This window comes from Rhinoderma darwinii, chromosome 7 (assembly GCF_050947455.1).
Source record: "Rhinoderma darwinii isolate aRhiDar2 chromosome 7, aRhiDar2.hap1, whole genome shotgun sequence".
Taxonomy (NCBI): Eukaryota; Metazoa; Chordata; class Amphibia; order Anura; family Rhinodermatidae; genus Rhinoderma; species Rhinoderma darwinii.
The window spans coordinates 27707140-27718547 of NC_134693.1; the positions used below are offsets into that span (position 1 = coordinate 27707140).

General features: G+C 47.1%; 1 protein-coding gene across 2 annotated transcripts in view; it reads right to left on the reverse strand.

The window, feature by feature from the left end:
- The window catches only part of RABGAP1L (RAB GTPase activating protein 1 like), a 237701-nt gene extending 228157 nt beyond the window's left edge, over positions 1-9544 (reverse strand). The window contains exon 1 of one of the 2 annotated variants that reach the window (XM_075833054.1): positions 9331-9544. The gene's annotated coding sequence lies outside the window, so the exon portion shown is untranslated. The remainder of the gene's footprint in view (positions 1-9330) is intronic. The other variant, XM_075833055.1, reaches the window with a different exon arrangement.
- Positions 9545-11408: the final 1864 nt, after the last annotated feature.

Below are 11408 nucleotides of genomic sequence, written 5' to 3' on the forward strand. Positions count from 1 at the left end.
TACAATATATTTTTCATACGCAAGGCTTAATATCTTCTGTTTAGCTCACCCCATTATTGTAGGACATCTGGAAGTGGAGATAACCACCTAGCTGCCGATCCCTTACACAGTACAGTGCAACGCTCTGCAGAACACAATTACTTCCTTATTATCAGATCTACGTCATGCTGCTCAACTTACTTCTCCCTGGAGAAAAGCAAAGCGTTTGTGATTATCTTTGCGAGACACAAAAACTATCAACGCTCCTGGGTGAGAAGAGCAAATCTGAGAACCCTGCACATTTTATGTAAAAGATGGTAACAGCGACCAATGTGTTCGCATAGTAAAAAAAAATTATTATGTCTTCCTGAGTACAAGCAGAGCAGGATTTAAAGAGATAAACATTAGGGAAAGGGATGTGCTCCCAATCTGTTCTCGGATAAATCCTGCAGATTCACAGGCTGACCTCCTCTGTAACATGAACATTGTAATCACGGATTAGACTCTGTTCACATCTGCGTCTGTCTTTTCCGCTGTTTCGCTCTGTCATAGGAGCAGAACGAAAATGACGGCTGTAACGGATTTGTCTCATAAAACAAACGGCACCCAGCGGACCCTTATGACTATAACGATGTTCATCGGGTTTCCATCATGGTGTCCGTCGTTTTACCGGACAAATTAGCGATGCATGCTGCACTATTTTTCCCAGCGACGGAGCCTCCGACACAGATGTAAACACACCCTGACATATATACTGCTGCTGGACATTTATACCAATATTATCTAGCAGAACCATGCACGTAACCCAATTACAGTCATTTAACTGCGAGAGACACGAGGGCTCATAAATGAGGAAATCTAATAAGAAATGTCTCTGAACAGTTATGTAAAAGGATCTAGTACTGAGGACTGTAACTCAAATATCATTACTTGTCTTTGAGCAGCTGTAATTTATATTTTGTGCTTGCTTGTATTATAATAATATAGTTATTATGGCCGTCAGGTACCCATAGCAGGACCGCAAATGCATCCCTTTCTGGTTTAGGTTTTTACCTTATGTGAAATAAATGTGCCCTGAATTTGGACGCAAGTGTCCATTTAAGTGCAATCCTATCGTTTGTTTCCCATGAATAAGCCCCAAACATTCGGGCCCAGAAAAATGTAATAGCGGCCCTATTGCGATATAATAAAAGGTAAAATAACATTTTGTTTTCCTCATGGATTCTATGCCGTAATACAGAGGTATTCTCCTCTCACAGAGGCGCCAAACCGCAGCACACATACTATAGACCAAAGGCTTTGCTGTGGGCACAAGGCCGAAGAGTTATAGGGTTAATATGTATTTTGGACGATTAAAACAATTTGGCAGGATGTAAAAGAAATAAAAATTCAGAGAATTGGGGGTGTGAGGGTTTCATACCTAAAGTCACTGGTTTAAGACTATGGGAATCCCCGGAAATGATGAAACAGAAGTAAAAGACGCCACCTTATTCTCTAAAGAAAAACATGTGACCTAAGTCTTCTGATGAGAGGAGAAACCAGGCGCAGAATGACTAAACCTTTCCAATTGTTTAAACTTTTCCTCTAAACAGAGGCCTAAAAAAAGACACCGGCGGTTACAGAACGAGCCGCCCTTCACAGCTTTTACCTCAAAGAGAAAACCCTCATGCCACAGCAACACAGGAATAGTAAGAAGAGGAATCTGAGGGAAAACTATTTATAAAGCAGTACATCAACGGCAGGAAAGAGGAGATTTCGGAGAACTGGTGACAGAACAATAGAGAATTGGCTAAATAGCATTTCCCTTCAAAATAAAAATCTGCAGCAAATATAAGGGTATGTTCACACGCACAAGCAAAAACGGCTGAAGATGACGGAGAAAACAGCCTCTGATTATCAACCGTTTTTGAAGCTGAAAACATTTTTTTTTCCGTGTTTTTTTTAGCTGTTTTTCCATTGACACAATGAAAAAAAAAGCTCCAAAAACGGCTCAAGAATTGACATGCTCCTTTTTACGGAGGGGGGGTTTACACGCCGTCTTTTAAAACAGCGGTGTAAAAAAACGCCCCATCTGAACAAAACACTATTTTTCCCATTGATTTCAATGGGCAGATGTTTGTAGGAGTTTAGTTACCGTTTTTTCAGGTATATTTCGAGGCGTTTACGCCGCGAAATACGCCTGAAAACTCTGCGTGTGAACATACCCTAAATCCTTTTCGGTCAAATTGCTAAACATGTTTTTCAAAGTCTTTTTGATCTTGGAGAATCTGGGTTTCAATAAGAGAACCGTGGCATCTTCAATAGAAATTGTGGATTACACAGCAACTTTGGCCGCGACACAGATTGCGGTGTGCTTTGCACATAATTAAAGTTAATGTGGCCACATTGCGACCGGCAGGTTGCTGTGACCGCCAGACAATTGCAAGAAATCCAACACAAATACAACGTAACGCGGTCACATTCCCTTTAATTACATGTGATGCTTCTTGGGGCATACAGCCATCTGCGGCCGTGTGACATGTGTCGCAGCTAGAGTCGCCGTGTAGCCCTAGACCAGGGGTCTCAAACTCGGCCGGGTAAGTGGGCCGCATATAGAAAAAATGGGAAGTTGACGGGCCGCATTACTTTCAAATTTGATAAAACACAAAATTATTGTTAATCAATTAGTTATTTGAACTACTATAATACTACATTACTATAATAATAGCGCTAGGTTTAAAATTTGAGATATTTCTCCTCGTGCTTATTTCAACAATCCAGCTTTCCAGTTTAAGGCCTCATTTACACGAGCATAATATACGCGCGTGACGCGCGTGCTTTTCACGCGTGTCGTACGCACCTATATTACTCTATGGGGCAGTGCAGACAATGCGTGAATTTTGCGCAGCGCGAGTGCGTTGCGTAAAACTCACGACATGTTCTATAATCGTGCGTTTTTCGCGCATCACGCACCCATTGAAGTCAATGGGTGCGTGAAAACCACGCATTCCGCACGGAAGCACTTCCGTGCGAACTGCGTGATTCGCGCAAGAGCTGTCAAACTGAATGTAAACAGAAAAGCACCACGTGCTTTTCTGTTTACAAACATCCGAACGGAGTGTCTTAGACATGAGCGAAACAAACTTTACCGAGTTCGGCCGAACTCGTTTTGACCGAACCCGGCAGGAGACAGTCACTGTGCAGGGTGCTGAAAGAGTTAAACTGGTTCAGCACCCTGGACAGTGACTTCCGATTCCAATATACGTGAACGTGTAAAAAAAAAAAAGTTCTGACTTACCGATAACTCCCGGCTTCTTCCTCCAGTCTGACCTCCCGGGATGACAATTCAGTCCAAGTGACAGCTGCAGCCAATCACAAGCCAAGCACAGGCTGCAGCGGTCACATGGACTGCCGCGTCATCCAGGGAGGTGGGGCCAGATGTCAAGAGAGGCGCGTCACCAAGGCAACGGCCGGGAAGTTCTCGGTAAGTACGAACCTCTTTTTTTTTTAAACAGGTTACTTCATATGGTGATCGGAATGCACTGTCGAGGGTGCTGAAAGAGTTACTGCCGATCAGTTAACTCTTTCAGCACCATGGACAGTGACTGACGTCGACTAGCCTCATCTCTATGATGGCGGCTGCGCGAAAATCACGCAGCCGCGCATCATACACGGATGACACATGGAGCTGTCAAGTGCCTTTTGCGCATGCAAAACGCTGCGTTTTTTGCGCGCGCAAAACGCACACGCTCGTGTAAATGAGGCCTAAGTGTCGCTAAATGCAGTCCGGCGGCTCAGTTAGCACACATGTCAAGATTGGGCAGCCCCTTTTTAGATGGATAAGGCCACAGTGCCCTCTGTGGATAAGGCCACAGTGCCCTCTGTGGATAAGGCCACAGTGCCCTCTGTGGATAAGGCCACAGTGCCCTCTGTGGATAAGGCCACAGTGCCCTCTGTGGATAAGGCCACAGTGCCCTCTGTGGATAAGGCCACAGTGCCCTCTGTGGATAAGGCCACAGTGCCCTCTGTGGATAAGGCCACAGTGCCCTCTGTGGATAAGGCCACAGTGCCCTCTGTGGATAAGGCCACAGTGCCCTCTGTGGATAAGGCCACAGTGCCCTCTGTGGATAAGGCCACAGTGCCCTCTGTGGATAAGGCCATATGTGGACAGCGATGTCAGGGAATTCCACAGAGTCCCGGAGCAGAACCGACACCAGCGCTCTGCTCCGCTCTGTGCAGGACCCTGACACACTGTCCATATATGGGCAGCGATGTCAGGGAATTCCACAGAGTCCCGGAGCAGAGCCGACACCAGCTCTCTGCTCGGGACTCCGGCTCTGGGGAAGCCCCAGACATCGCTGTTCATATGTGGACAGCGATGTCAGGGAATTCCACAGAGTCCAGGAGCAGAGCCGACACCAGCGCTCTGCTCGGGACTCCGGCTCTGGGGAAGCCCCAGACATCGCTGTTCATATGTGGACAGCGATGTCAGGGAATTCCACAGAGTCCAGGAGCAGAGCCGACACCAGCGCTCTGCTCCGCTCTGGGCAGGACCCTGACACACTGTCCATATATGGGCAGCGATGTCAGGGAATTCCACGTAGTCCCGGAGCAGAGCCGACACCAGCGCTCTGCTCGGGACTCCGGCTCTGGGGAAGCCCCAGACATTGCTGTTCATATGTGGACAGCGATGTCAGGGAATTCCACAGAGTCCAGGAGCAGAGCCGACACCAGCGCTCTGCTCCGCTCTGGGCAGGAACCTGACACACTGTCCATATATGGGCAGCGATGTCAGGGAATTCCACAGAGTCCCGGAGCAGAACCGACACCAGCGCTCTGCTCCGCTCTGGGCAGGACCCTGACACACTGTCCATATATGGGCAGCGGGCCACGTGCTTGAGACCCCTGCCCTAGACCAATGTCAATTACTGTCAATGCATAACTAGGCATTGCGGGGTGAAAGAAATAATCACGGCCATATTGGTCACTAACAAGAATGTGTAGATGGCCCGTCAGGACAAGGAAAATTCTATGTTGATTTTATTTTTTAAATTCTTCCAAGAAAACAATGTAGATATTTCAGACCAAAATGTTAAGATCTGAAGGAAATGGGGGCAGTTTAGAAAAGTAATTATCAAAATTACACACTCCTTCCAAGCACTGGCCTGCAGTATCATCAAAGAGCCAAGAAGTCTCAAATATGGGCGCAGCTGCCCGAAGACTGGGACATTGTAGGGTCATTCAGGAATCCTTAGCTACTCAATGAACAATGCCATATGACGACACACTAAGCAATTTTCCAGAATTGAGGATTGTCAGAGCGAGGTGCTGAATTTGCATACAGGGTACACTTTCCTGAATTTGTGGAGCCACTGACTTGATTTTATTAGGGCAACTCTAAGATAAAGGGGACCATAATGTTTCCCTATGGAAAAAAAACATTGCATGGGACCTCCCAACACCACACAAATAAATCTGACCCGGAGGGATTGAGTTTTTTTCTTTGCAGATTCCAGGAGGTATTCTATCCTAAAAGTATTGTGTCTAGTGAAGAATATGGTGCCTCACGGATGCACCACACAGGCACACGGGTACTTTATATGGACTCCTAAGCACGCCATGTGCCACCGTACAGGTCTCTACCCACAGCACTGCCATGTGCATAAGGCCCAAGAGATATTTCACTGAAGGATTTAGAGAAGACCGCAGTACCCGCAGGAAAATGACCGGACGATAAGTTCTATGCAAGCCCTGCAATCGTCAGTCACGCGTGCCAAGCGATATTAATTAGCAGTAAATGGATTTTGGATGAACACGTTAATCAAAATGTAATGTGGAAGATTTAGAACTGAATCACATTCCAAAACACAACGCAGAGACACGACTGATCTAAGACAACGCAACAAAGAAATGATATCGTCCTCTGGCCAGTATCAAGAGGAAGATAATAAAATCTCAGAAATGGACGACAGATAAAAGTGCCACTTTCTAATGAGGATATGAGCCAATCTGAAGAACACATCTTGAACTGCAGGAAGCAAAATCCTTGCATGTTGATTATTATCCCCAATAAGAGACTGATCTACTACAGTAACAACAATCACTAGGCCTGGTATCTGAATAGGTGTCATACACATGACCGTTGCCAATGATCGAGCCGCAAACTACGTATCCGAGTTGCTTCGCAATTGTTCCATGTGTTCGTGTATTACACCTGTGTTGCTTCCGTGTATCATTGGTATTTTGCGGTCTGCACCTATAGGAAGGTCACGTGATCGTATCTGCAAAAAATGGACAGCACACGGATGACTTCCTAGAAGCAAAAGTAGTGGTTAACAAGTTAAAGGAGTTGTCCAGTCCTAAGAAATGAATGGCCTATCCTGAGGAAATGGTGCGTTTTTGCCAAAGCAGAATTTCTGCGTTTTCAACGGAATTGCTGCAGAAATTCCGGTGTGTGTGGACAAGCCCTAAGTTCGTTTTTAGGATCGGTGAGGGTCCCAGCGGTCAGACTCCCACCGATCAGATATTTATCACTTAACCTGTGGATAGGTGATAAATATTGATTGTGGGATAACCCCTTTAAGACTCATTGACACTTTCGTATATAGGTTTTTTATTAATTACGCTTTAAAAAATAAAAAATACAATTCCTTCAATGGTTTTGTTGACATTCGCTTTCTTTCCGTGCATGGGGGGGGGGTTAACCTATACCGCGGGGGGGGGTTAACACTATATGGCACCTGTCACAGTTCTACATTAAACATATGCGTCATTCGCTTTTTACGAGCTTTTCATTATCTTTACATTAAAAAGTTGCCATAATAGCTTATGGGTGATGGATCCCAGACGTCACGGCCTCTGTTTAACATATACGTCCGGAGCTTTTCCTGGAGTATACGCTAAACGCATGGCAAAAATGTGATGTGAATGGGGCCATACACATTTTCATTTTTTTCAGAAAGACATCCCACCGGTATGGGTTTTCCCAGAATCACTCATTAACACCGATCCACAGGATAGGTGATGATTTTATGATTGCTGGATGCCCCTCCAAATCACAAGAACGGGGGCCCCGAACTCCCAGATCCTCCTCACTGCTCGACCGCAGTGAGGAGGAGCTTGAATGGAGCGGCAGTCGAGCAAGTGTGACGCCACTCTATTCAAAGTCTATGGGAAGGAAAAAACAGTCTAAGGCCCCATGCACACGAACGTGTTTTTGCGGCCGCAATTCCCCCGAAAATCCACGGGAGAATTGCGGCCCCATTCTTTTCTATGGGGCCATGCACACGACCGTAGTTTTTGCGGTCCTTGCACGGCCCGGTAGCCCGGACCGCAGAAAGAACAGGCATGTCTTATTACGGCCCTGTTCTGCGGTCCGGGCTCATTGAAAACAATGGCGGCGGCCATGTCCCGCGATTTGCGGCCGGCCTGCGGCTGACAGTCCGCAGCCGGCCGACCCGAAAATCACGGCCGTGCACACGGCTGCGGTCGTGTGCATGAGGCCTTAGGCTGGGTTCACACGAGCATGTTACGTCCGTAATGGACGGAACGTATTTCGGCCGCAAGTCCCGGACCGAACACACTGCAGGGATCCGGGCTCCTAACATCATAGTTATGTACGATGCTAGGAGTCCCTGCCTCTCCGTGGAACTACTGTCCTGAAAACATGATTACAGTACGGGACAGTTGTCCTGCAGCGAGGCAGGGACTCCTAGCGTCGTACATAACTATGATGGTAGGAGCCCGGCTCCCTGCAGTGTGTTCGGTCCGGGACTTGCGGCCGAAATACGTTGCGTCCTTTACGGACCGAACATGCTCATGTGAACCCAGCCTAGTAGAGCGCCCGGCTGTTTACGTCATTCTCATAGACAGTGAAAGGAGCGGTAGGCGCATGCTCCACCGCCGCTCCTCCTCACTGTGGGGGGGGGGGTGCATTGAGGATCTGGGGGTTCAGGACTCCCCTGTGAAGAGGTGATAATTTATGATTCTGGGAAAATCCCTTTAATGATCCGTAATACTGACGCCACGTTATACATAATACACTAGTACCGTGTCCTGATGCGCTGCATTAGCACGAATATCAATATTGGTGCAAAATGAGTGCCCCCACTATGCCGCAGATACACATCCCCACTACTTTTCCTACTGAGAAAACCCTTATATTGTAGCTGCAGGTCACAGACAGTGATATATGCTTTTCTGCAAGAAATATGAATCAACACGGGTGTCTAGGACAAGTCACTGTGGCACTATTTGCACTGGATTACTGAGCACAACGATAAGTTATAACAGAACTGGTCAAAAGTCCAATAAGTTTCTCCTGACTAATCACTCTAACACCACTGAACACAATAATAGGCGGTGATAATGTAATATATACACGTGGAAGTATTAATAATAAAAAGATACATAATAACAAGTGACAGCCAAAAGAACAACATAGATCTAAAATGACCTAAAATATAAATATTATACAATTGTGATTTCAAGAAATAAAAGTAGATAAAATAAACACGAACTTCTATCAACGTGCTAAACAAACAGTCATAAAAATAAAGATCAGAGACGGAAAAACACGTCTGCATAGACTAAGGGGGGAAAAACAGGAAAGACGACGACGACGCTGCTCTGGCATCTGCAGTATTCGTAATCACTCTGATCGCTGCTACAAGCCTTGTCAGTGCCAGTGGGGACATGTGGCACATCTAATAAACCCCTCTGTAATCGGAGGAGAGGCCGTAGCAGCCGTATACTGCTCCCCACCCGGGTCCACTCCACAGCAGCCCAATTCCACATGCCAGAGTGGCAGCGACTAGGCTGGGCAATGACTTCTGCCCTTCGTTGGCATGAGGGCACCGGTGTATGGATCAAAGCGTGTGCAAAGTGGCGACAACTTCAGTGCATGCTACGTGACGGTAACACTACATAGTGTCACTGTCAATATTATTTTTACTGGCACCCCATGACGAACCAATACGTGTCGGTGAGATCACGCAAAAATAAATAACCACCGCAATTCTGAGGGAAAAACAAAAAACAGGGTGATGATAGTTCACAATGGCGAATACCGTTACAGTCTATGGGGAGAAAACTAAAGTTGTGCAACTTAACAGGACAATTTAATTGGATGCCATGAGTGCCAATTGTTCTGCCAGGCTAGACATGGCACAAGTAGGGTTAGACTGGTGACTGAAGCAATGACAGGAGGAAGGGGGGCAGCTATCCCAGGTCAGGTGGTGCAACCAACGGACCAGAGAGAGAACTGCGCCAAGACACACAGTAATAGCGCACTCCAGGCGCTAGAGGGCGGGGCTCTGCCCAGTGCCCATCCCACACACGCTACCGTTATACCGGAGACCCCTCCTCTCTTACCGGGAACTGCCAGCTCACGTCCCGCCGCTTTATCTGCCCTCCACGGAGGCTTGCTGTTTGCTCATGGGTCCTGCTCGCTGTTCCCCGTTCCGGTTCACTTTGTCCCCCGACCGCACGTTTGCAGTTACTATATCCCCCTCCCTCCTTCTACTCTTTCTCTCGTTCTTCCCGTGGGCGCCGGCACGAGGCGCGCCCCCCACGACGTCAGCGAAGGAAGCCGGCGAGAGCGCGCGCAGGAGGGGAGCGTCGGGAGCGCGCACGGCCAGCCTCGTCACTCAGCGATGTGGCTGCTCAGTGATGGCTGCGCTGTTCACAAGCCAAAAGCCTCATCCCTGTTCAGACTGAACTCGTCAAATAAACGTTTGTTGGGAGATACAGACAAGTTGGAAACGACAACATAATATTTATTGGGCCACCACTGAGTCCTTACATGAATGCCACTTTCCTCTATTAGCCACTACACCAGTTACCTTCTCTTCTTAAAGGGGTTGTCCAGGATTAGAAAAACATGACTGCCACATCTGTCCACAAGTTGTGTGTGGTATTGCACGCTCAGACCCATTCACTACAATAAAGCTCAGCTGCAATACCAGACTCAACCCATAGACAGGTGTGGCGCTGTTTCAGGAAGAAAGCAGCCATTTTTTTCTATTATGACAATCCATTTAATAAAGTGTTTCTAGTATTATGAAACTAAAGCGTAGTCATTGTAGAATAAAAGGTTTGTCAACTAATGTGATATGTCCATCATTTCAAAGATCTCTGCTTGCATTTAGTGAACAGAAACAATCTTGTTTACATACAGAAACGGCAGACAGAGGTGTACGGCTGTTCATAGTAGCATTTGTCTCTGTTATTCCATGGCGTTGTTTTTACAGAAAAAGAGTTATGTTGCTTTTTTGCGGCTCGGATGTAAGTGTCCAATAGGATGGCTTCCCTCAGTCGTCGTCCTCTTCACAAACACACGCTGCTCTGTCAGTCGTAGGGAAAAAGGAGACTAACTTATCTCTCAGCCTGGCAGAGGTTAGTCCCACTCCGGTCATTAAGAGATGACATTTCCTACAAGATGCCATCACTTTAGAAGATGGACCCCTTTAATAGTGGATCTGTTAGAAACAGAAGCCTTGAGGGTACGTCCGCACACAACGTAAAAAACGACAGAATTTCCGTCAAGATTTTTTGTGCGGAACTTCCGGAGCATATTACACTAGCAGCAAAGTGGGTTATTTATACAAATCTCATACAAATACTGCAGAAAAACACGCAGAAAGTGGAAATTGACCTGCGGTACGGATTCTCTATCTCTTGTAAAAATGCTGCAGAATTTCCCGATGGACATTTACAAGTGTTGACTCTGTGTGTGGACGAACCCTAATGCTAATGTAGACAGAGACTACAGTAAGGCCCAGTTCACACAGTTTTTTCACGCTGATTTCAACACGGAAATCGAGTTGAAATCAGTGCCAAAAAAACGTTTGAAACCGCTTCCCATTGTTTCCAATGGGTAGCGGAGGCGTTTTTTCTGCAGGGGCTTTCAAGCGCTCGTGTTCGCTGTGTTTTTTGCCCGTGGCGCTCAATGGCCGCGCATGAAATCGCAGGCACATCAAAATCTGCCTCAAATTCCTTCAGATTTTGGCCGTAAGTTCTTTAATATATTCCCCCCATTGGCCTATGTCAGGGCCAGCTCCAGGTTTATGTTTGCCCTTGGGAGACACAGTCGTGGTAGGCCCCTTTGCGGGGATCTCACAGCAGCAGTAAAATGGCAGAAAATGGCACTTTGTGCCCCCATATAGATGTTAGGCCCTGTGTATGCCCCCATGTAGAAGTTAGGCCCTCAGTTTGTACCCACATAAATTTAGTGCCCTCTGTAGATAGTGCCACACAGCCCCTCTCCCAGGTAGTGCCATACAGCCCCCCTCCCTGGTAGCACCACACAGCCACCCTCCCTGTAGGTAGCGCCTTTGCGGAATCCCCAACTAGAGCGTTGCCTACGCCATGGCTGGGCATTCCGCTTCAGTACAAGCCCCTGATGTCACCGTCCATATATGGACAGTGTTGTCAGGGGCAACCCCAGAGCC